Genomic DNA, 23,316 nt, shown 5'->3' with positions numbered 1-23,316 from the left:
CCCTACCTGTAGCAAAATATATATGTATATCCATTTATATTCATACGTATGCACTCACACTTACATGAGGCCCAGAGCTCCAAAGGGCTTCCTATCTGACCTTGCCTGGACAAGCTTCCAGCAGCTATTCTGAATCAGCCTAGAGGTCACTTTCCTTGTCCTGATGTCATCATAGGTTTCCTCATCTGGTTGTGCAAGTTGCTTAGACAGTGCCATTGCAGCCTTTCTGGTCTGCCCATATCTGGCTGTTTATAATTTGCATGGTGCAGCCATTGCACATCCATGTTAGCCATATTTGGCTTGGTGCCTTATTCTAGTTCCGCTGACATGGCTTTACTGACCTATATAGCACCCAGAAACCAGCCACTCTGGGAAGAAGCAGTCTGAGGGCCCCTAAGGCAGGAGACATGACTTCTTCCTTGCTAATTAGCAATGATGCATGCTTTTGGTACCAATAAATAAATTTCACTCTGTTTCTGAGCAAACCTGCTATGTCTGGTGAGTTTCATTCATTTGCTCCTGGGAGGGTGCCAGTATTTCCCTATCAGAATGGTGTCAGAAAGTGGGACATTGGAGGACTGTGATGTCACCAGCCGGTAAGTGAGCTGTAAGCTAAAACTAACTTGCCTTGCTGCAAGTGACCTTTCAGTCTTTCAAATGCGTATTTACCACATAGTATTAATAAAAGGGGCATTGACTGGCATTTAAAATAGACAAGGCGACTGTAGAGAATGTTTTAAAAATATTCTCTGTATCAACACACTAATTGATATGTGGCATACACTGCAGGAGAGCCTGGGTTAGAGACTAATTTATGTGTACCTACACATATAAGAAGTAGTGAAACAGGTGACTAATAAGTAACTAAGTTACTTTATGTCAATAAATATTGACAAATGGCTAGACCCTTTTGGGGGTTTTATAAAAGTCCATTACAGGAGACCCTATGCTAGGATGGGGTATTGATTTTACCCACAAAAAGAAACCCTCCCAGAATATAGTGAGTGGAGCTTCTGATTTGCGGGTTGCACCGGAACACAGGGAAATGATTTTAAAATAAGCGTAGTTATGTCATGGATGAATGACTGCATTTGAATAGGTTCTCTTCCAGGGGATCCTCATCAATAGTCATAAGCACTGAATATTCCCGCCCATGTGTGGGGACCCCGGAAATAATACAATTATATATGAAGAACATATATATACAGCTCTGTATATGTATAAACATATATTATTTTTTCCCAAGCAAATGCAGCCCCCATAAAGGCTAAACAATGTAGACACAAATATCCAAGTATAATAATACACCTAAATCTCCTTTTTTTAATTTTTTTTTAATGAGGTAAAGAACTCATGATAAAGGAAAAAAGAACACTGTGCAAAACACAGATCCACAAAACATTGTTAGCCTGCAGGCTGCATTGCAATACAATACCATAGAGACTGAAAATCCTTGTACAGGTAAAAACTGGCACCGTGCCTTTAAGGCAGCCCTGACTCCAATATCCCATCATGCCTCAGAGGTGACAGTTGGGTCAGTTGTTCTTTCCGGCTCCTTCAGTCAGGACCCTGGAATTCAGCTCTCTTCTTTTTTGACTTTTCAGTCAAGAATTGTTACTTTTCTAGTAATTTTTTGGGCTTCCTCTGGTTAAAGTCTGTCAGGGAAGCGTATACCTGTGTTTTCCGACTAAATTTAACAACTTTTTCTGTCAGAAAAATGCCTTCCTTATTCATGCAGTGTCCATCCTGTGGCAAAAAGAAGGCCTCTTCAGACACACACGAGGTGTGTATCGTCTGCCTACCAGATTCTCACTCTCCTGCATCCTGTCATCACTGCAAGGACCTTTCAAAGAGGACTTTGAAAGAGAGAGAGAGAATTAGGCTTTATGGCCTTTCGGAGCGGTCGACGTCGAAGCAGCTGGTCTCTGTCTGTTCTCCATCGGTGTCGGGCTCGGCGTCGAAGACTCCAGCGGCAGGATCGTCGCTGAGAGGTGAGGAGTCCAGGGGGAGTCATGCTACCAAAAGAAAGTCCACGTCGACGCTCGATCCGTCGGCGAAGCGCATTTGTTCGTCGTCGGCATCTTCGACGTCAAGAAAACATCCTTCAACGTCGAAGGAGGCTCATCGCCGATCAACGTCGAGAAAACATCGTTCGACGTCAAGACATCGCTCGACGTCTAAATCGACACCAAGAGAGAAGTCAACGTCGCATTAAGAGCACAGGCGTTCGACGTCGAAATCTACATTGACGTCGAGGCCAAGATCGGCATCAAAAGATCCTGCAAGATCCTCGACGTCGAGACCTGATTCGCCATCAAGGGAAAGACGATCCTCTTCGAAAGTGCTGACGACGTCGAGGCAAAGGTCATCGTCGGAACATTCGACGTCGAGGCGGGTGCCTCCGTCGAAGTCGACGTCGAGGCGGTTGCCTCCGTCGGGGTCAGCGTCGAGGCAGGTGCCTCCGGTGTCGAGGCAGGAGCCTCCGTCATCTAAGGTCTCCAGATCTTCGGAGAAGATGGTGACGTCGAGGCGAAAATACCCCGTTGGGTTCTAGACCTCCGTCCAGGACAAGCCCTCCGTCGACGACAAGGCTCTCGACGTCGAGGCAGGACACATCGCCGGTGATCCATTCTGCGTCGAAGTCCAGGTCTCCGGTGATAGGCCTATCACCGTCGAGACGGTCCCCCTAGGTGGGATACCAGGAGACGTCACACATTCGTCTGACTTTTAAGAAAGTATCAAGGCGCAAATCGCCTCATAGAGTGGTATATACCACATCGGAGCACGATTCATCGCGTCCGATCTCAATTTCACCCTCAGCCTCTCAAGGCAGGAGATCAAGATCCGGATCACCGGAGGTGTTGGGTCTCTCTCCAGCTCCTCCAGTGGAGCATACATCTCAAGACGGGGGCCATGCTCTGCCTCAAAGCCCCGTCAGGGAAATGCCTCAAAACACTGCAATGATTCAGGCAGTTAAGGATTCCTTAACAAGACTAAGGACTCTGGATTAACCATCACGACCGGCAAGATCCCATTCTCGAGGAAGAGAATTGCAAAGGCGCTCACGCTCGCCCAGAAGGCGATCCAGGTCTACCTCTCATAGGAGAGAGTCAATCAGATCGGGGAGAAGGCGACAGAGGTCTCCTTCATCTTCCTTGTCAAGCCGTTCGTCCAGAAGGGATTACTCACCCACACTCATAGATACTCCACCATCTAGAGTGTCGCCAGTGGACAACATCACCACTTTTCAAGATGTGTTGTGCAGAGGAGCGACTAAGTTGAACATTCCCATGCCTGTTCAAGAAACCACTTCTTCTGTCATCTTCGAGACCCTTCATGAGAGAGTGGTGTCTCGTCCACTGTTGCCTTTAGTCCCTGGGTTGCTTAAACCAGTAATGGATATCTTCCTCACGCCAGCGACTATCAAATCTGCGCCGGCGCGGATTCTTAAGAAATATCGTCCGCCCCCCGAGGATCCTCTATTTCTCAAGGCGGACCCTCCACTGGACTCTGTGATCACGGCTGCTGCCAGAAAAACTCATTCAGTGGTGTCATCATCCACAGTGCCGCCGGATAAGGACAGTAAATCTCAAGACTCTTGGGGGAGAAGAGTATGTGGCTCGGCGGCCTCGAGTCTGAAAGTGGCTTGTGCCTCAGCGCTTCTGGGGCGCTATGACAGACCACTATGGGATTCCCTGCAGCGATTTATAGAAAAAGTGCCTTCCGAAGACAGAAAGGACTTTGAAGAGATCCTGCACGAGGGCAGTCTAGTTTCAAACCAAGTGATCAGCGCAGCAGCGGATGGAGCAACGTTGGCGGTGCACTCATATGCTCATGGGATTTCCGCCAGAAGATTCTCTTGGCTAAGGCTGATGGCCTTGAAACCTGAAGCACAGGCAAGAATTCTGAATCTGCCTTTCTCGGGTAGTTCGCTGTTCGGTTCTCATGCGGACGACCAAATGGCTCGGATGAAGTCAGAACTTGAGACCATGAAAGCCGTGGGCCTAGAGAAACGGAAAGGATTCCGTCGCCGTAGGGGAACCGACAGGCGTAGCTACCAGCAGAGGGTTCAAACCCCTCACTGGCAGAAAAATCAAGACCAACAGGGCAAAAGAAGCAACAATTTCAGTCCCGTAGATCATCCAGGGGACGTGGAAGTAACCGCCAGGCCGGCGGTGGAAACAAGGCTCAAGGAAAGCAATGAGAACCTGCTTCCCCCAATGCCGTCCACCGCTCCGGTGGGAGGAAGTATTGCAAACCATCTTCCAGAGTGGCAATCCATCACAAAGGACAAGTGGGTTCTGAATATACTGCGACATGGATACTCGCTTCGTTTCCGGAGTCCTCCTCCCTCGATCCACCCTGTACAATCATCTCAACACCTCAAGATGTTAAGAGAAGAAGTAGCGACCCTTCTGCTCAAATCAGCAATAGAAAAAGTTCCCAGGGCGCAGAGAGGGAGAGGAGTCTACTCCAGATATTTTCTAATCCAAAAAAGAAATACAAAAGCAGAGTTCAGGCCCATCTTGGACTTACGGACACTAAACAAGCATATCAAAAGAGAAAAGTTTTGCATGCTTGCGCTTCATCAAATATATCCGCATCTCCGGCAAGGCGATTGGATGTGCTCGCTGGATCTGCAAGACGCATACTTTCATGTCCCCATCGTACAGAGTCATCGGAAATTCCTATGGTTCGTAGTGGGGAGGACCTCTCCCTATCAGTTCAGGGTCCTACCATTTGGCCCGAAATAGGCCCCCCGAGTATTTACAAAATGCATGGCAGTAGTAGCGGCTGCACTGAGGCGCGCAGGAGTCTTCGTCTATCCCTATCTAGACGATTGGCTGATAAAAGGACTATCGCCTCAGAGTGTAAACTCACAGCTGGCACGCTGCCTGAACCTGTGTCACAGATTGGGGCTCAGGGTGAACTTCAAGAAATCCAACTTCACACCAACCCAAAGGATACACTACCTCGGTGCAACTATAGACTCCGCAGTAGGAAAAGTGTTTCCTTCGGAGGAGAGACGGTCATCCCTGATCCTCAAAGGCAAGCAGATTATGACCAACAAGCGGTCTACAGCGTGACAGATTTCGTCTCTGCTAGGGGCCATGGCATCTTGCATATTCCTGGTGCCCAATGCCAGGTTGAGGATGCGTCCTCTCCAACAAGATCTGGAGGACAAATGGGACCAAAGGAATTCACTGTGGGAGGAAACAGTCTGTCTTTCCTCAGCGGCCAGGCAGTCAATCAAGTGGTGGTTGAAGCCACTCAATCTACAGGTGGGACTTCCGTTTCATCAAGAACCCCCATCTCAGACGCTGATCACCGACGCATCCCTGCAGGGTTGGGGTGCGCATCTGGGATCCCTACAAACACAAGGACTGTGGTCCAGCAGCGAACGGTTGTACCACATCAACATGCTAGAACTCAGGGCAGTCCACCTAGCCCTCAAAGCGTTCCTGCCCGCAATCAGGACGAGTCCCATTCTAGTACAAACGGACAATACCACCACGATGTACTACCTGAACAAACAGGGGGGTACTCGATCCAGGACACTCTCGCTGGAGGCTCAGTCCTTGTGGCACTGGAGCCTAGCAAGGAACATTTCAATAAAAGCGGTGCACCTGTCAGGAGAGCTCAACGTAAAAGCGGACTTGCTCAGTCGTCATTTTCAAGATCCAGACGACTGGGTACTCAACGACGAGGTGCTAGAGGACATCTTCAAGGAGTGGGGACGTCCGCAAATAGATCTCTTCGCGGACGAACACAACGCGAAATGCCGAGGCTTCGCCTCAAGATACCATCGACCAGGATCCATAGGGAATGCCCTTTTGATCGATTGGTCAATGACATTTGTGTACGCCTTTCCGCCTCTCCCACTGATCCCCAAGGTGGTGACCAAGCTGCAACACTCGTCTGCCAAGATGATCCTCATAGCACCGGACTGGCCGAGGCAGTGGTGGTACACGGATCTCCTCCACATGTCGATCCGACCTCACAAGCGCCTGCCGTGCAGACCGGACTTGTTAACCAAGATGCAGGGGAAGATTTACCATGCCAGTCTTCCCTCGCTGAGCTTAACAGCATGGCTCCTGAAGTCCTCCAGTATGGCCATTTAAACCTTCCCCAGGAGTGTATGACCATACTGAAGGAGGCTAGGAGGCCTTCTACAAGACACTCTTATTTCTGTAAGTGGAAGAGGTTTTATGTATGGTGTATGCAACATCAGTATAACCCTACAAAATGTCAGGAGGAAGTGATTTTGCCTTATCTTCTTCACTTAGCCAGGGTGGGGGTTGAAATTTTCATCCATTAAAGTTCACCTAGCGGCCATTACAGCATATAGGCGCTCCCCTTCGCAGCAGTCATTCTTCAAGCTGCAGGTGGTGAAAGATTTTTTGCAGGGGCTCAAGAAGGTTTACCCCCCAGTAAGGCCTCCCTCGCCTTCTTGGGAGCTGAACTTGGTTCTATCAAACCTTATGAGTTCACCTTTCGAGCCCATACATAAAGCTACTTTGCAGCACCTTACGTGGAAAACAGCTTTTTTAATAGCTATCACTTCAGCACGTAGGGTGATTGAAATACAGGCCCTCTGTTGTAAAGAACCCTACACAATTTTTCATATGAATAGGGTAGTGATGAGAACTCATCCATCTTTTTTACCAAAGGTGGTGTCAAATTTTCATGTTAACCAGACTATCTCCTTACCAACCTTTTTTCCCAACCCCTCATCGCCAGCTGAGAGGGCGTTGCACTCTTTAGATGTTAAGCGGGTTCTAAAGTTCTACCTAGATAGGACTAAGGCTGTCAGGAAATCTGATCACTTATTTGTTAACTATGGTGCTGTCCGCACAGGTTTTGCTGCATCTAAACGTTCCATTGCTAGGTGGATTGTGTCAGTGTAGGAGAGTAGGGTCTGCTTTCTATGTTCACCCCCACTTTTTGCTTTTGCTTTACTGGTTTTCGACTTAGATGTGGCTGTGGGCCTGCTAATCAGACCCACAGCCCTGCTGTTCTCTCTCTAAATTAATACTATGTACTTTAGGTGCATAACCCATTTGGATAGGATCACCTTATTGGCCCCTGTACAGTGTACCCTAGGTACCCAGGGCATAGGCGTACCCTAGGCCTACCAGGGGCTGCAGCATGTATTATGCCACCCCTGGCCTGGCCTTCCATTTTGACACAACTGGCTGATCACTCAGCTGGGGCAAGGTCGTGTAATCACCCCTTGCTTAGGTGTAGTATTCCTATACCTAACTTACATATAGACACATGTGGACCTATCAGTCACTCCTATGGCAGGCCTTGACAATCCTGGAGGCAGAGTGCTTGGTAACATGTGAGATGGTCCTCTAGCATGAGCTGAGCCTGTCTGCAGCTTTCGGAACCTTGTCCTTATAGCTGTTCTATGATATAGCCTACCATATACTCTTAAAGTGCCTTATAATCTTAGACGGTTATGGTAACTATGGTTTGGCTTTATCGAAACATGTCGTGTAAGGTGTCTAACACTGTGGAATAATACCCCCATGCCATTTCTGGACATGAGAATATTAGTCCCCCCTTCTAGAGGGAAAGACATGTTAAAATCATACTTCAACTGTTAGCCTCTGACCAAAGCCTCAGCATCACAAAATGGATGCTGCTGCCACGACACAAGTCTGACCTCCTGCAGCTGGGAGTGATCCCAGCCAGGGAGGCCTGGAAAATAGGTTTCCTGCTTGGGGAGGTGCTAGCACCTCCCCAGACAGCCTTTAGTGTATTGGGGCAGGGTGGGCTGAAAGGAATGAGACATGCCTGGGGCACACAAGGTGTTCCTTGCATAGTCCAGTTCAAACCGGCGCTGGGGCACTCCAGCCCCAGCTCTGGCGCGAAACTGGACAAAGGGAAGTGGGTGTAACCACCCCCTCCCAGGTCCCACCCATAAGGCGTGACCTAGCAGGTATCCCAGCCCCCCAGATTAGTATAAGAGTGGGAGTTGGGCCTCAAGACTTTAGATTATCCTGAACCTGCAAAACTGAACAGAAACTCTGGACCTTCGACATTCGACGAAAGAAGAAGACTGAAGAATCTCCCTTGTAGCCAAGGAGTGGCTACCCTGTGCAAACAGGCACCATCAAGAGACTACCCTTTGCTTTGCGACCGTTCTACGAGGAACCGACTGCAGAGCCCGACCAGAGCCTTGACTTCCAGACTTCTCCGACCCTCATCCACATCTGCAGCAGAGCTGAGATCCGTGGAGGCGACGAGCGACGTGGGACCGGCTACCTGGAAAAAGTGGCTAGTAACTTACAGCGCAGCTTCTGAGGTACCCTCGAAGTTGTGCACCGGGGATTGAGAAGCCCCAACCCCAAGCACCATCTGCACCGAAGATCAGCCCCCCACACTCCACGAGTCCTGCGTGGGGCCCTTCAGCATTTTCCTGCTTGCCGCGTCTGTCCGGTTGCTTGCCCGCTGGCTAGTGGCCTCGGTGACGACGCACCCTGAAATCTTCTGCGCTGGTTTGGCTCCTCCAGACTGGCTCCCGCTTCTCTGCAAAGAAGAAGCACCCCAGACCTTCCTGGTCTGCACCAGAAGCAAGTCCTTCGTTCTTCGTGGGTTCCGCTTGCCAAGGCTTGGTGAGTCCTAGTCCAACTTCGACGCCGCCGACAGCAAGAGCCTTCGTGGGACAGCTCGCCTCCTGGGCCTGGTCGTCCTCGACGCTTCCTGGTCCTCCTGGCTGCAGCGACAAGCTTCACCTTCACCTGCAATCTTCACGACATCGCCTGGTTCCTTCCTGGTTCCACGTGGTCACTGGCTAGTGACCTTGACTCTGTCCCTTCTGCTTGCAGGTTTCTTCTCTTCTTGATCCCAGCCTTGGGATCCACCGGACACTCTTCACTGACTGCCTGTCAGCATCTTTCTTCAGGCACCCATAGGAGTCGACGACGAAAACGACGCATCTTCACCCCTATGCACCCGCAGCCTGTGGGCTAGGTAACTTGGGTACTCCGGTGCTCATCAGGATAGTGACTATCCTAGTGTCTAGTTTTCAAGTCTCAACTTCCTAGCTACTCCGGAAGTGTCCTAAATCTACTGTTTTCTAAACTGTACTATTGCTATTGACTTTTACGCATTACGCGTGAGTGTTTCCACTCTGCACACGAATCCCGTGGGCCTCCCACTTCCTAACTAACGCTAGTGTAGTGTAGCCCCAGCGATTCCCTAGGCCTAGGCCTATTCTATTTCCGTGACAGTGGTCCTTATACCACTTACTTAGTATATGGTTTGCGTGGCCCCTAGGGCCTAACTGTATTACTGTACTGCTCGATTTTCCCGGCCCTATTGTGTTGACGGGTGATTAGGGTGACTTCAGTCTCTTACCATTCAAGCCTAAGGGTTAGAGTAGTGAATGAAGTCTATTTACTAGGCACTTCGACATGATCCTGTGTTCTTCCCCATAGATTAGGGCTTGCACACATATCCTAGGGGATAGATTCGTTAGTATTAGGGATAACCTGCCCTGTAGTGAGGGTATTTCATGGAGCCGTGCTGAATTCAGGCCTGGTAGGCCTCAAACGGGAGAGACTCCATCTTTCTTTCTGCTCCGGCAGCTTGAGATGCTTCTAGGTTAAAGGGGATGTTTTAGTTATGAGGTGTTATTCGCTTGGAGAGAACCGGTTCAGACCGGCCCTTATCGAAGGATTGTATTTTTCTTCATGCCGAAGACACTACATCAGGCCGGCCGGCTGGGAAAGTGTCCTTGGTACGGGGAGGTACAAGAATTTGGTGGGCGGCAGGTTACGGGCCGGAATTTTCCATGAGGAAATGCACCTCTATATTAGTGAAAGTCTGAGGCAGTTACGTGGCACTTACTTCAGTCCGTAGGCGGCATCTAGCCGTTAGCAGTAAAGCTACTACTTATTCCAGGGAAGACAGATGACAAACTTGAAGGCGGAGAAAAACCGAGAGACAGATACTCTTCTAGCAGAATTGCCAGAGAGGAGAGAGTAGCCGATGAGGAAGAGGTCCCAGTGGCTCGGAGAAGGGAGAAGGGAACAGATCCGTGACTGCGGAGTTGTGACTTCCAGGCGAGCCGGGGCACAGACGAGAAGGGAACCTAGATGACCATTGAGTGCAGGCTACACACGACTAAGGTGATGTCGACCCCTTTCTTATTAGAGTGTACAACCTAATCTTTCACTTTTCTTTGCAGGTTATGTGTTACACAGTAATGTTATGTGATTGCGTATATAATGAATAATAAAGTATCCAGTTTGTAGTGAATCAACATGTGCTGCGTGTTCTTGTATAAGAGGGTAGCCTATTCTTCTAGTCAGCTGTGACTTGACATGAACGGATGTTAACCCTGATCAGGTAAGTGGTAACTGAATAAGGGAGAGAGGAGCCCCTCGAACCAGAGAACAGGTTGTGCTCAAACTGGCAGTTCTTGTGTGATCTGATAAATAGTAAAACTGATTCCCTTGTTGTATGTTATGGTGATCATAGGATGAACTTGTGCTAAGGCTGCCGTCTGGGTAGGAAGTCCTGGGTCCGTCTGGGACCGCGAGGCTAAGGCTGCCGTCTGGGTAGGAAGTCCTGGGTCCGTCTGGGACCGCGAGGCTAAGGCTGCCGTCTGGGTAGGAAGTCCTGGGTCCGTCTGGGACCGCGAGGCTAAGGCTGCCGTCTGGGTAGGAAGTCCTGGGTCCGTCTGGGACCGCGAGGCTGAGGCTGCCGTCTGGGTAGGAAGTCCTGGGTCCGTCTGGGACCGCGAGGCTAAGGCTGCCGTCTGGGTAGGAAGTCCTGGGTCCGTCTGGGACCGCGAGGCTAAGGCTGCCGTCTGGGTAGGAAGTCCTGGGTCCGTCTGGGACCGCGAGGCTAAGGCTGCCGTCTGGGTAGGAAGTCCTGGGTCCGTCTGGGACCGCGAGGCTGAGGCTGCCGTCTGGGTAGGAAGTCCTGGGTCCGTCTGGGATCGCGAGGCCGCCACTTGTATTATAAGAGGTCTAGATATATATATATATATATATAGTAGGAATTCCCTGTCCTTAGGTGGTATATATCGGTGGTTACTTGTTGTGAATAGGCCCTAGGGAGAGGGTAACGTTCTGGCTGGGTTAGAGAGGCTCTGATGAGCGGGTTCTATCTGATCCGAAAACCCAAGCAGAACATTTGGCGTCACGAACCGTTTTCGAAACCTGTGTGCGTCGTGTTGTCTCGTGTTTGCTTTCGGCGTGTGCGTGGTTTTGTTTGTATATTATTTGTGGTATACTTGTGTGTATAGTTTTTCTTCTTCTTTCTTTTCTTTTTCTTTCTTTTTCACGATGTTTTCTAGAAAGTCAAAATCTACTTTTAAGTTGCCCGTTGATATTCCCGGATGGGATTCAACGCCTTATGAAGCCTTAGCCCGTGAGTGGGCTGATTCTACTGGTTTGAGTGAGAATTGGAATTCTTCTTTGGAGCTGGCGGAGCCGGCTAATGTGATTACTTGTTTACAGAAGGCACACATCTCGAAGGGTGAGGAGATTCCCATTTTGGGGCGCAGAGGTTGGATTGTTCTGTCTGCGTACAGGATTCTGCATGAGAGGTTGTTGAAGCTACAGATATCTCTTAAGGATGTGGAAGCGCACTTTGTTGAGATTCAGAATTCTCATACTTTGTTGCGGTGTCAAAATAAGTTGCTTGCTGACAAACTTGAGACTTACCAGACTATTGCCGAGAGGGCGGCTGTGCGAATTGCTCGTTATAAATACAAGAATCGACGCGGTCGGGTTTCGACGCGAAAGGTGCGTCTGGTCGTGGCGAAAGCCGGACTGGATTGGAATCCTGATGAATGGGATGGTAATATCTGGAATTCGAGTGATTCTTGTTCCTCGGGTGAGGAATCTGTCAAGCGCGAGTCCTCTCGCTCCCGCCATGATTGTAAGCCTGCTTCTCGCACCTCTGATGGTGCACCCCGTGATTGCGCTCGTCCTTCGGGCGGGGTTGATGCTTCTTCCACTGATTGTTCCTCTACGTGTACTGGTCGAGCTCCTTGTGATGCTCATCCCGCGGTCTCGGCGCATCCAGTTTTTCGTCGGAAGTTGCAGCAGTCTCCTGCTGCTCCGCAGGGTGTTTCTTTAGACTCTTTAGAGGACTTTACTCAACAGGAAATTAGTGATATTTTGCAGCGATTTCGGCAGCGAGCTGGTGAGACCTTACTCACATGGATGGTGCGCCTTTATGAACTGGGCGCTGCTGGCATTATGTTAGATAATGGCGATTGTTTGAAGTTTTGTTCCTTGAGTTCGGATTCTACTGTACAGGATCATTTTCGTAACTATAATGGTGGTGGTCAAATCTCTTTACTTCAATTGGCGACTGAGGGTTGTAATATAAAGTATCCTACTGAGTCTGATTGGCCTGTGAATGACAAACCGTGGTATACTTTGCGCGACGCTGCACAACGTCTCAAAGAGGAGGTGATGAAAACGGCAATTTTTCTGGGTACTGCTGACAGGTTGCTTGATGGTTCGTTGACATCTTCTGTGCGGAATCGTATTATTCGTTCTTCCCCTGTTGCTTATAAGCAGGTCATGATGACTTTATTGATTAATCAGACTGGTAACGTGTTATCTACGGTACTGGAATCGGTACGCCAACTCGGTGAGTTGGGTGAGTGGTTTAAACCTGAACGTCAGTCCCGGCCTGACACTCGTACTCCTGGTGACAATAAACTTACTAGACGTGATATCTTTTCTGGTCTTCTGGCCGATGGTGTGCGGAGGGAGGACATTGACGGTGAGACTACTGCTCGTTTGTGGGAGTTGTTTCGCAAACGTGGCTTGGATCGGAAGGAGGGTGCCCGCCGTGTTCGGATGACTGAGTGTGATCGTGGTGGTTCTGACGGTAGCGGTGATGACGACCGCCGTGGGCGCTCTGTTCGTCGTGATGATCGACGTTATGTACGTGATATGTCCCCCCGTCGAGAGAGAGAAGAGGAAAGAGTGAGGGGAAAAAATGATTATGTTTACAGCAGACGTAGAGATGATAGGGATCAATCCCCTGAGTTGAGGAGGAGAGAGGATCGTCATAGTTTGGCCGATCGAAACCAGCAGTGTAATGCAGAAGACACGAATCCATTTCGTACTGGGAATGGATATGAACAGGAGGTACCGATACCTAAGAAACGTGAGAGTCTTTATCCTGATTTATCCTGGTACACAGAATGCAGTAAGCATGACTAGGAAATAGGTCAAGCTCCAGTGCACAGATGGGCTCACAGAGATAATAGACCCTATGTAGATATTGAAATTTATTGGAGACATCGTAATATCCAAAGGGCCCGAGCATTGGTAGATACAGGAGCGGAGGCCACTCTTATTCATGGAAAATCAAAGAAGTTTACAGGTCAGCCTTTTACAATTACCGGATTAGGTGGAAAGGAAACTCCTGCCGTTCAAACTTTACTTGAAATGAGAATAGGTAGAATCCCTAGAAAAGAATACTCTGTACTAGTGGTGCCACTCTTGGAATTCATAATTGGAATTGATATTTTGAAAGGAATGACTTTGCATTTAGATGATGGATGTTACCAATTTGGAACTATGCATTATATATCGTCCAGGCCTATACGGGTTGGTCGTTTACGAATGCCCCCTATAAAAGTTCCTCAGGCGACAAAAGTGGTTTGTCAGAAGCAGTATCGTATTCCAGGTGGTCATGAGGAGATTAGTACCACTATTCAGGAGTTGGTGGATGCAGGTGTTATAGCCCCAGTTACTTCTGCTTGGAATAATCCTGTTTGGCCTGTACGTAAGAGTGATAATTCTTGGCGTATGACTGTTGATTATCGAGAATTGAACAAACACACACCCTCTTTGACTGTTGCAGTACCGGATGTCATTACTCTAATTGAAAGAATCCAAAAACATCCAGGTACATGGTATGCGTCCATTGATATTGCTAATGCTTTCTTTTCGATTCCGATTGCCCCTGAGTGTCAGGAACAGTTCAGTTTTACGTGGAATGGGCGTCAGATGACGTTTAGAAGTCTTCCTCAGGGCTATGTGCATAGTCCTACGATATGTCACCGGCTGGTGGCAGAGCATTTGGCTGAGGTACCGGTTCATCCACAAATTCAGATGTGTCATTATATTGATGATGTTTTGATCCAAGGCGAAACACAAGAGGAAGTTCAGACCCAATTGGACAGAGTCATTGAGTGCCTGCGTGAGAAAGGTTGGGAAATCAATCCGGATAAATTACAAGGCCCGTCCCAGGCTGTAAAATTTTTGGGTATTAATTGGCATGAAGGGCACCGTGAAGTGATCCCTCAGGTTAAACAGAAAATTCTTGATTTTGCAGTTCCGAGGAATAGGAAAGAAGCCCAAAGCTTCATTGGTTTATTTGGTTTTTGGCGTCAGCATATTCCTCATTTGAGTCAAATATTGGCCCCCTTGTACCGTGTCACTCGTAAAAAGAATGCATTTGAATGGGATAAACCACAGCAAGATGCGTTCAACCTAGCAAAAGAGGCAATTCAACATGCTTTGGATTTATGGCCCGTACGTGATGGTGAGGTGGATTTGAATGTGTCTGTACAGGGCCTTTATGCGAATTGGAGTTTGTGGCAGAAGCAAGGCAGGAGTAGAGTGCCGTTGGGTTTCTGGACCAAAAAGTTACCTGATGCTGGTGAGCGTTATACACCTTTTGAGAAACAGTTACTTGCATGTTATTGGGCTCTGGTGGATACCGAGCAACTGACTTTGGGACATGATATAGTTTTGCGACCTGAAATTCCTATCATGCAGTGGGTTATGAGTTCGCCGAAAACTCACCGAATTGGACATGCTCAAGAGGCGAGTGTGATTAAATGGAAATGGTATATACAAGACAGGGCACGTGTGGGACAGAAAGGAGTTGCATCTTTACATGAGCAGGTGGCGCGAGCGCCATCGACTGAGACTGAGAGTCAATGTTCCGTACCTTTAGTACAGGAGTCTCCTGTCAAGTGGGGTAGACCTTTTGATGATTTGTCCGCAGAGGACAGAAACCATGTCTGGTTTACGGATGGTTCAGCAAGGTTCATAGGGACGAAACGGCACTGGAAAGCGGTGTCCTATAATCCGATCACACAAAAACTGCTGAGCACAACTGGTGAAGGTAAGAGCAGTCAATTTGCTGAACTTTATGCTGTTTATCAAGTTCTGAAACAAGAGTTACCTGGCACATGTCATATTTTCACCGATTCTTGGTCTACTGCCAATGGACTGGCAGTTTGGTTACCGACTTGGCATTCCCATAATTGGGAATTGCATTCAAAACAATTGTGGGGAAAAGAATTATGGCAGGAGATTTGGGAGATGCTCCCACAGAGTACTGTTACAATCTTCCATGTGGATGCTCACACCCCGATAGATTCTCTTGACAAATTTTTTCATAACATTGCAGATGAGAAATCTAAAATTGCTGAGGCAGTGGTGGACAGGCAAGATTCTGATATTGCGGGATTGGCGAAATGGGCCCACCAGAAGGCAGGACATTTTGGAGAGAAAGCCACTAGCAGGTGGGCTAATGATCGAGGAATTTATATTCCCCTAGATTTGATCAAGAATGTTATTTTACATTGTCCCATTTGTCAGCATATCAGACAGCGCAAAGTGCCCCAAATTGTTAAAGGTCATTTACATCGCGGGAAACTGCCCGCTCAAATTTGGCAGATTGATTACATCGGTCCACTTCCCATGAGTAGGAATTGTCAATATGTTTGCACTATTGTTGATACATACAGTGGCCTGTTGGTAGCCCTTCCCTGTAAGCAAGCTACCCAATTGAATACCATTAAAACATTGGAATTGATTATGATGTATTATGGTGTGCCATTCCAAATTCAATCTGATAATGCATCCCATTTTCGTGGAAGATTGGTACAGGAATTCTGTGTGGAAAACAATATTGACTGGGTATTTCATATCCCATACTATCCGCAGGCCTCGGGTCTTGTGGAGAGATTGAATGGTCTGCTGAAGGAGCAGCTGCGTAAATTGACAGATGACAAATATAAGAATTGGCGAGACTTTTTGCCCCAAGCGCTATTAATTTTGAATAATCGTCCTTTTCTAAATGCTGAATCTCCACTTATGCGTTTGTTTCCTCCGAATGTTAATGCTCAGCCAAATGAAATCAGAGAGACTGTGATGTACTGGGAAATTACTCCCGGAGCTTTGGCTCCATGTAGAGCGACCCCAGGGTCGGCAGGTTTAGACTTGCATGCCATGGATGACACCGTTATAAAAGGTAAAGATCGGGTCATCATTGCGACCGGTGTTGGTGTTCATATACCACCCGGGAATTTTGGATTAATCGCCCCTAGATCGGGGCTGGCTGTAAAAGGCATTCAGGTGCTTGGAGGGGTCATTGACAGTGATTATCAGGGAGAGATTAAGGTGCTCCTGCTGAATAGCAGTGAGGCTGACTTGCTGATCCATCGAACTGACCGAGTGGCTCAATTACTCATAATGCCTGTCTTCAGTGGTGGGATGGTAAAAGGCACTGCCCCAACTTTGCTAACTGTACGAGGCCAGAAAGGTTTTGGCTCCACAGATAACCCTGGGGCCAGGGTTTGGGTGCAGTCGCCTAAGAATCCCACTGAACAAGCAGAGGTCATCGCCACCGGTCATGACAACACCATTTTAGTTATGAGACCAGGGAAAGATAGCTGGGACGCGGTCCCGGCTGACAAATGTTACTTACGAGAATGAATAATGCCTGTATTTGATTCTCTTTCAGATCATTCTTTGGACTGTTGCTGCAGGATGTGTCGTCATCGGACTATTTTCGGGTTGGTTCGACGAGAGAGGAGGAATCCCGTCAACCCGGGATGAGCTACGCACCCGAGTGTCGCGTTCCCTCGCTGCGTGGGATTCGTCATCGAACTTTTGGACCTTACTGGCGAAGAGGGGGACCGATGCCCCTCACTTTTGTTTGACGCCGATGAGATCTGTACACGACATCTTAGCGACCTGTCTGGTTGCTGTCCCTGCTTCGCTGGAAACTTTGACTAATATTTTCAACATTTCAAAGGCTCGCCCCAATGTTCTTCTGGGCGATTTTGCCACCCATGCGTATTGCCCCTTATGTACTGAACTACCAGACCAGATACCCCCCGTCCAGTCCCAAATAGTTACCTATAATATCACACAAGGAGATATGTGTTTTTTCCTTACGTGTAATCCTAGTGCAATTTCTGAATGTCTGCGTCTAAAATTGAAAGGTGCTACTTCCTTTACCCTTCATGAGCGAACTTTGTGCTTTCAAAGGACACCGAAAACATGTGCTTCGGTCCAGAACAATATGACTTGCAAGAGTTTGGTAGTTACCCCTAGTCATTATCGCACGATGTTACTACCTGCCGGATGGCTTTTCTCATGTGGTAATACTTCCTGGCCATATGTCCCCGCAAATATTTCTGGTGGCCCTTGTGCCATTACGAGACTCAGTTTACTGATGTTCTCGTCACATCCGAATGCCAATTCTCGTGTGATTCGAGATACAGTGATGTTACAGGAGGATTGTGACTCATCTTTGCATTTATATTCCAAGTCTGAATACCTTAGCCTGGCTATTTCAATTATTGGTGTTCCTGCTTTGGCGGTTTATAATGCTAAATCTATTGAGAAAATGGCCTGCTGGATGGTAAAATCCATTAATCATACTTCTACAGTCCTGTCTGACATGCTGTTAGACGCCCAGGGTGAACGGAGAGCCATCTTGCAAAATCGAGCGGCCATTGATTATCTTTTGCTTAAACATGGACACGATTGTTCTGATTTTGAGGGTCTTTGTTGTTTTAACTTGTCTGATCATACACAATCCATTCGCGCTCACATTGACAAGCTACATGACTTGACGGAGGAAGTTAGAAAACACATTGACCAGGGCTGGTTTGACTGGCTCTTTAATTGGTTACCCGATTTGTATCTGTTACGTCAAATATTAGGAGGTATTCTGATTACCATCGCAGTTTTGATTTCTATCTGTTGCTTTATTCAGTGTATTCCTTCACTACTTCAATTCTGCACATTTGGTACTAGACATAGATCAGTTAGCTTTGTTTCATATTATTCTTCCACAGATGTTAGTTCTGTTTAATGAATGTATAATAGACTGAAGTCAAGGGTGAAATGTACTGCTCGATTTTCCCGGCCCTATTGTGTTGACGGGTGATTAGGGTGACTTCAGTCTCTTACCATTCAAGCCTAAGGGTTAGAGTAGTGAATGAAGTCTATTTACTAGGCACTTCGACATGATCCTGTGTTCTTCCCCATAGATTAGGGCTTGCACACATATCCTAGGGGATAGATTCGTTAGTATTAGGGATAACCAGCCCTGTAGTGAGGGTATTTCATGGAGCCGTGCTGAATTCAGGCCTGGTAGGCCTCAAACGGGAGAGACTCCATCTTTCTTTCTGCTCCGGCAGCTTGAGATGCTTCTAGGTTAAAGGGGATGTTTTAGTTATGAGGTGTTATTCGCTTGGAGAGAACCGGTTCAGACCGGCCCTTATCGAAGGATTGTATTTTTCTTCATGCCGAAGACACTACATCAGGCCGGCCGGCTGGGAAAGTGTCCTTGGTACGGGGAGGTACAAGAATTTGGTGGGCGGCAGGTTACGGGCCGGAATTTTCCATGAGGAAATGCACCTCTATATTAGTGAAAGTCTGAGGCAGTTACGTGGCACTTACTTCAGTCCGTAGGCGGCATCTAGCCGTTAGCAGTAAAGCTACTACTTATTCCAGGGAAGACAGATGACAAACTTGAAGGCGGAGAAAAACCGAGAGACAGATACTCTTCTAGCAGAATTTCCAGAGAGGAGAGAGTAGCCGATGAGGAAGAGGTCCCAGTGGCTCGGAGAAGGGAGAAGGGAACAGATCCGTGACTGCGGAGTTGTGACTTCCAGGCGAGCCGGGGCACAGACGAGAAGGGAACCTAGATGACCATTGAGTGCAGGCTACACACGACTAAGGTGATGTCGACCCCTTTCTTATTAGAGTGTACAACCTAATCTTTCACTTTTCTTTGCAGGTTATGTGTTACACAGTAATGTTATGTGATTGCGTATATAATGAATAATAAAGTATCCAGTTTGTAGTGAATCAACATGTGCTGTGTGTTCTTGTATAAGAGGGTAGCCTATTCTTCTAGTCAGCTGTGACTTGACATGAACGGATGTTAACCCTGATCAGGTAAGTGGTAACTGAATAAGGGAGAGAGGAGCCCCTCGAACCAGAGAACAGGTTGTGCTCAAACTGGCAGTTCTTGTGTGATCTGATAAATAGTAAAACTGATTCCCTTGTTGTATGTTATGGTGATCATAGGATGAACTTGTGCTAAGGCTGCCGTCTGGGTAGGAAGTCCTGGGTCCGTCTGGGACCGCGAGGCTAAGGCTGCCGTCTGGGTAGGAAGTCCTGGGTCCGTCTGGGACCGCGAGGCTAAGGCTGCCGTCTGGGTAGGAAGTCCTGGGTCCGTCTGGGACCGCGAGGCTAAGGCTGCCGTCTGGGTAGGAAGTCCTGGGTCCGTCTGGGACCGCGAGGCTGAGGCTGCCGTCTGGGTAGGAAGTCCTGGGTCCGTCTGGGACCGCGAGGCTAAGGCTGCCGTCTGGGTAGGAAGTCCTGGGTCCGTCTGGGACCGCGAGGCTAAGGCTGCCGTCTGGGTAGGAAGTCCTGGGTCCGTCTGGGACCGCGAGGCTAAGGCTGCCGTCTGGGTAGGAAGTCCTGGGTCCGTCTGGGACCGCGAGGCTAAGGCTGCCGTCTGGGTAGGAAGTCCTGGGTCCGTCTGGGACCGCGAGGCTGAGGCTGCCGTCTGGGTAGGAAGTCCTGGGTCCGTCTGGGATCGCGAGGCCGCCACTTGTATTATAAGAGGTCTAGATATATATATATATATATATATATATATATATAGTAGGAATTCCCTGTCCTTAGGTGGTATATATCGGTGGTTACTTGTTGTGAATAGGCCCTAGGGAGAGGGTAACGTTCTGGCTGGGTTAGAGAGGCTCTGATGAGCGGGTTCTATCTGATCCGAAAACCCAAGCAGAACAATTACTTACCTGTGTGACTTAATGTATGCATAAATAAGACTGTGTTGTACTTACCTCTAATCTCATAAAGAATGCTGAGGGTTTGCTTAGAATAAATACACTTTATTTTATATATATATCTGTTGTGGTGTCCTTTCATTTGGTATTCAAGGGATTATATATGGTATCACAGCTGGCTTCACATGCCATTCAGAGTTTAGCCTAAGACTGCTCTTGTCCATGCTACCACTAGGATAGCTGGTCTATAAGGTTGACTTTACAACCAATCACCATAAGGGTATTTGGACTGATATAAGGTGCACACTATAATTAGTGACATCATACATCAGGCCAACTTCTCACATTGGTGAGCAGCGGTTGGGATCTGAGCTTGCTGTTGTAATACCATTGTAATCTTGAGATACTGAATTGAAAGATCACACAGATATTGTCTAGGTACATATAACATAGATTATTATACTTAAGTCCTACTGGACTTTGTAGTTGTAGGTTGAAGGGAATAACACACCCTGACTACAACTACTAGAGAGGTTTAGTAGATACAACTAGTGTAGGTAGGTGCACACACCACACCCTCACTAGATCATGTCTCTGAGAGGAGATCAAGTAGATGCTCTCTCAGGAGGATCAGGTCTGCAAAAGATCCCCTCTAGATATGATACCTTAACATTCCAGGAGATGAGACACTTGTGTACCTCCAGAGGAATAAAACAGGGTGCAAACCCTACCCTCCTTCAGTTAAGACAACTCCTAGAGGAGTATGATGCTCTTAGGGCATCTCAGGCAGGTGCCCTAGGCACAGAGGAGGGTCTACCCACCACAGAGGAGTCAGATGGGGCTTCAGATGGAGAGGTAGACAGCCAGGGCCAAGTAGGAAGACTTAGCCAGGCTAACCTAAGTTTACATGGGAGTTTGCATGGGGTCCCCCCATACAGACCCACAAGTAGGCTTACACAGAGAAGCAGGAGGGACAGATCCCCTTCAAGGGAATCCATCCACTCCCATGTCTCTAGCATCTCTAATGCTTCCTCTCACAGGGGAATGACTTCACCTGAGAGAAAGGAGCATGCAGCCAGAATGAGGGAGGCTAATCTGAGGATTCAGAGGGAAGAACTTGCCCTTGCCAAAGAGAAGCTTGCTCTGGCTAGAGAACAAAAGTTAAGTGGGTTAGAACCCACTGGTGGCAGCAACATTCCTAGAGATAGAGACAGGCACTATGATAATAGAAACCTGAGCAAGATTGTCCCTCCCTACAAGTGTGGGGATGACATCCACAAATGGATAACTGCTTTGGAGAGAGCTTGCAAAGTACAGCAGGTACCCCAAAGTCAGTGGGCAGCTATCTTGTGGCTCTCCTTCTCTGAGAAAGGAAGAGACAAGCTCCTCACAGTTAGTGATGAGGATGCAGATAATTACACTGTCCTGAAGAGTGCTCTGATTGATGGGTTTGGCCTAACCACTGAACAATACAGGTTGTTGTTCAGGGATACCCAGAAGACACAGACTCAGGACTGGACTGACTTTGTAGATTGTGCCACTAAGGCTCTGGAAGGCTGGCTAATGGGAAGTAAGGTTAAGGACTATACAGGATTGTATAATTTGATCATGAGAGAGCAAATACTTAACAACTGTCAAAAACAGCTATTGCATCAACACCTGATTGATTCTGATCTGACTTCTCCCCAAGAATTGGGAAAGAAGGCAGATAGATGGGTCAGGACTAGAGTTAAGCAGAAAAACCAGAACCAGGGCGGTGATCAGAAAAAGGCAGACCAGAAGGGTAATGAGCAGAAACAAAAAGACCAGAAGTCTTCACCAGGCCCCCAAAAGGCTCAGGGGGAGGGTGGTTCCAAAAAGGATAAAAAGAAAGATGGCCAAAAGAAACCATGGTGCAACTATTGTAAGTCCAACTCACATTGGTTTAGTGAGTGCACCAAAAAGGATAAGCCCCCAGCCACCATTGCCCCTAAGGCAACTGTACCCCCTAGTTCAGCTGTAAGTGGTGGTTCCCAGCAAAAGGGTGTAGTAGGGTTAACCCTGGGAACTGAGGAGGATTCTGGCCTAGTCAGAGTACCTACTCAGGCTGTTCTGATCTGTGATGGGGACTTAGCTTTGTCCTCTACTGTAGGCCCCAGTAACCTGGGCAAGTACAGACAGACACCTTTTATCAACCAAAGAGTGGCTCAGGCCTACAGGGACACTGGAGCTAGTGTCACAATGGTGACACCTGCTTTTGTGGACCCTGGACAGATCATACTAGGTGAGAATTACCTAGTGACCAACGCTAGCAATGCCACTACCTCCCATAGTGTGGCTATTGTTAACTTCTCCTGGGGAGGGGTAACTGGCCTCAAGAAAGTTGTTGTTAGTTCAGACCTTCCTGTAGAGTGTTTACTGGGCAATGATCTTGAAACTTCAGTTTGGTCTGAAGTGGAGTATAGGACCCATGCAGAAATGCTGGGGATAGATGCACATGTCCTTGCTGTGACCAGGTCACAGGCCAAAAAGTGCACCACTGAACAAGTGCTGGATCCTGAAACTATGGACCAGTCACAACCCAAGAGAAAGAGCAGTAGGGTTAAGGCTGTGCCTTCCCCCCCTGCCTCAGGTGGTGGATCAGCCCTCCCAGGAGGATGATTCTGAGAGCCCTGAAGGAACTGTCCTAGAAGAACTTGAACCTGATCAGGTTGAGTTTCTTGGGACAGGGGGACCTTCAAGGGCAGATCTGAGGCAGGCTCAATTAGACTGCCCCTCTCTTGAACCCCTCAGACAGCTGGCTGCTGCTGAGGCTGCAGGGAATGCTCAAGGTACCCATAGAGTGTATTGGGATGAAGGGCTACTGTATTCAGAGGCTAGAGACCCCAAGCCTGGTGCATCCAGGAGGTTGGTCATACCACTGAAGTTCAGAGGCTTCCTTCTAACATTGGCCCATGATATTCCCCTTGCAGGACATTTAGGCCAGAACAAGACTTGGGACAGGCTTGTCCCTCACTTTCACTGGCCCCATATGTCAGAAGATACTAAGGAGTTTTGTCGCTCCTGTGTCACCTGCCAAGCCAGTGGCAAATCAGGTGGCACCACAAAGGCCCCCCTCATACCACTACCTGTGGTGGGGGTCCCCTTTGAAAGAGTGGGCATAGATATTGTAGGACCAATGGACCCACAAACAGCCTCTGGGCACAGATTCATACTGGTGATAGTGGACCATGCCACCAGGTACCCAGAAGCAATTCCCCTGAGGACCACAACAGCTCCTG

General features: G+C 48.2%; 2 protein-coding genes across 3 annotated transcripts in view; one reads left to right on the top strand and one right to left on the bottom strand.

Moving 5' to 3' along the window:
- MARVELD3 (MARVEL domain containing 3) overlaps positions 1 to 23,316 on the bottom strand; it is an 813,614-nt gene that overhangs the window by 251,341 nt on the left and 538,957 nt on the right. The window lies entirely within an intron of this gene.
- The window catches only part of LOC146776306 (uncharacterized), a 230,267-nt gene that overhangs the window by 153,082 nt on the left and 53,869 nt on the right, over positions 1 to 23,316 (top strand). The gene's annotated exons all lie outside the window — the stretch shown is intronic.

This window comes from Triturus cristatus, chromosome 12, assembly GCF_964204655.1.
Source record: "Triturus cristatus chromosome 12, aTriCri1.1, whole genome shotgun sequence".
Classification (NCBI taxonomy): Eukaryota; Metazoa; Chordata; class Amphibia; order Caudata; family Salamandridae; genus Triturus; species Triturus cristatus.
Note: the sequence above shows the minus strand (reverse complement) of the source record. Positions and strands in the feature narration are given on the sequence as shown.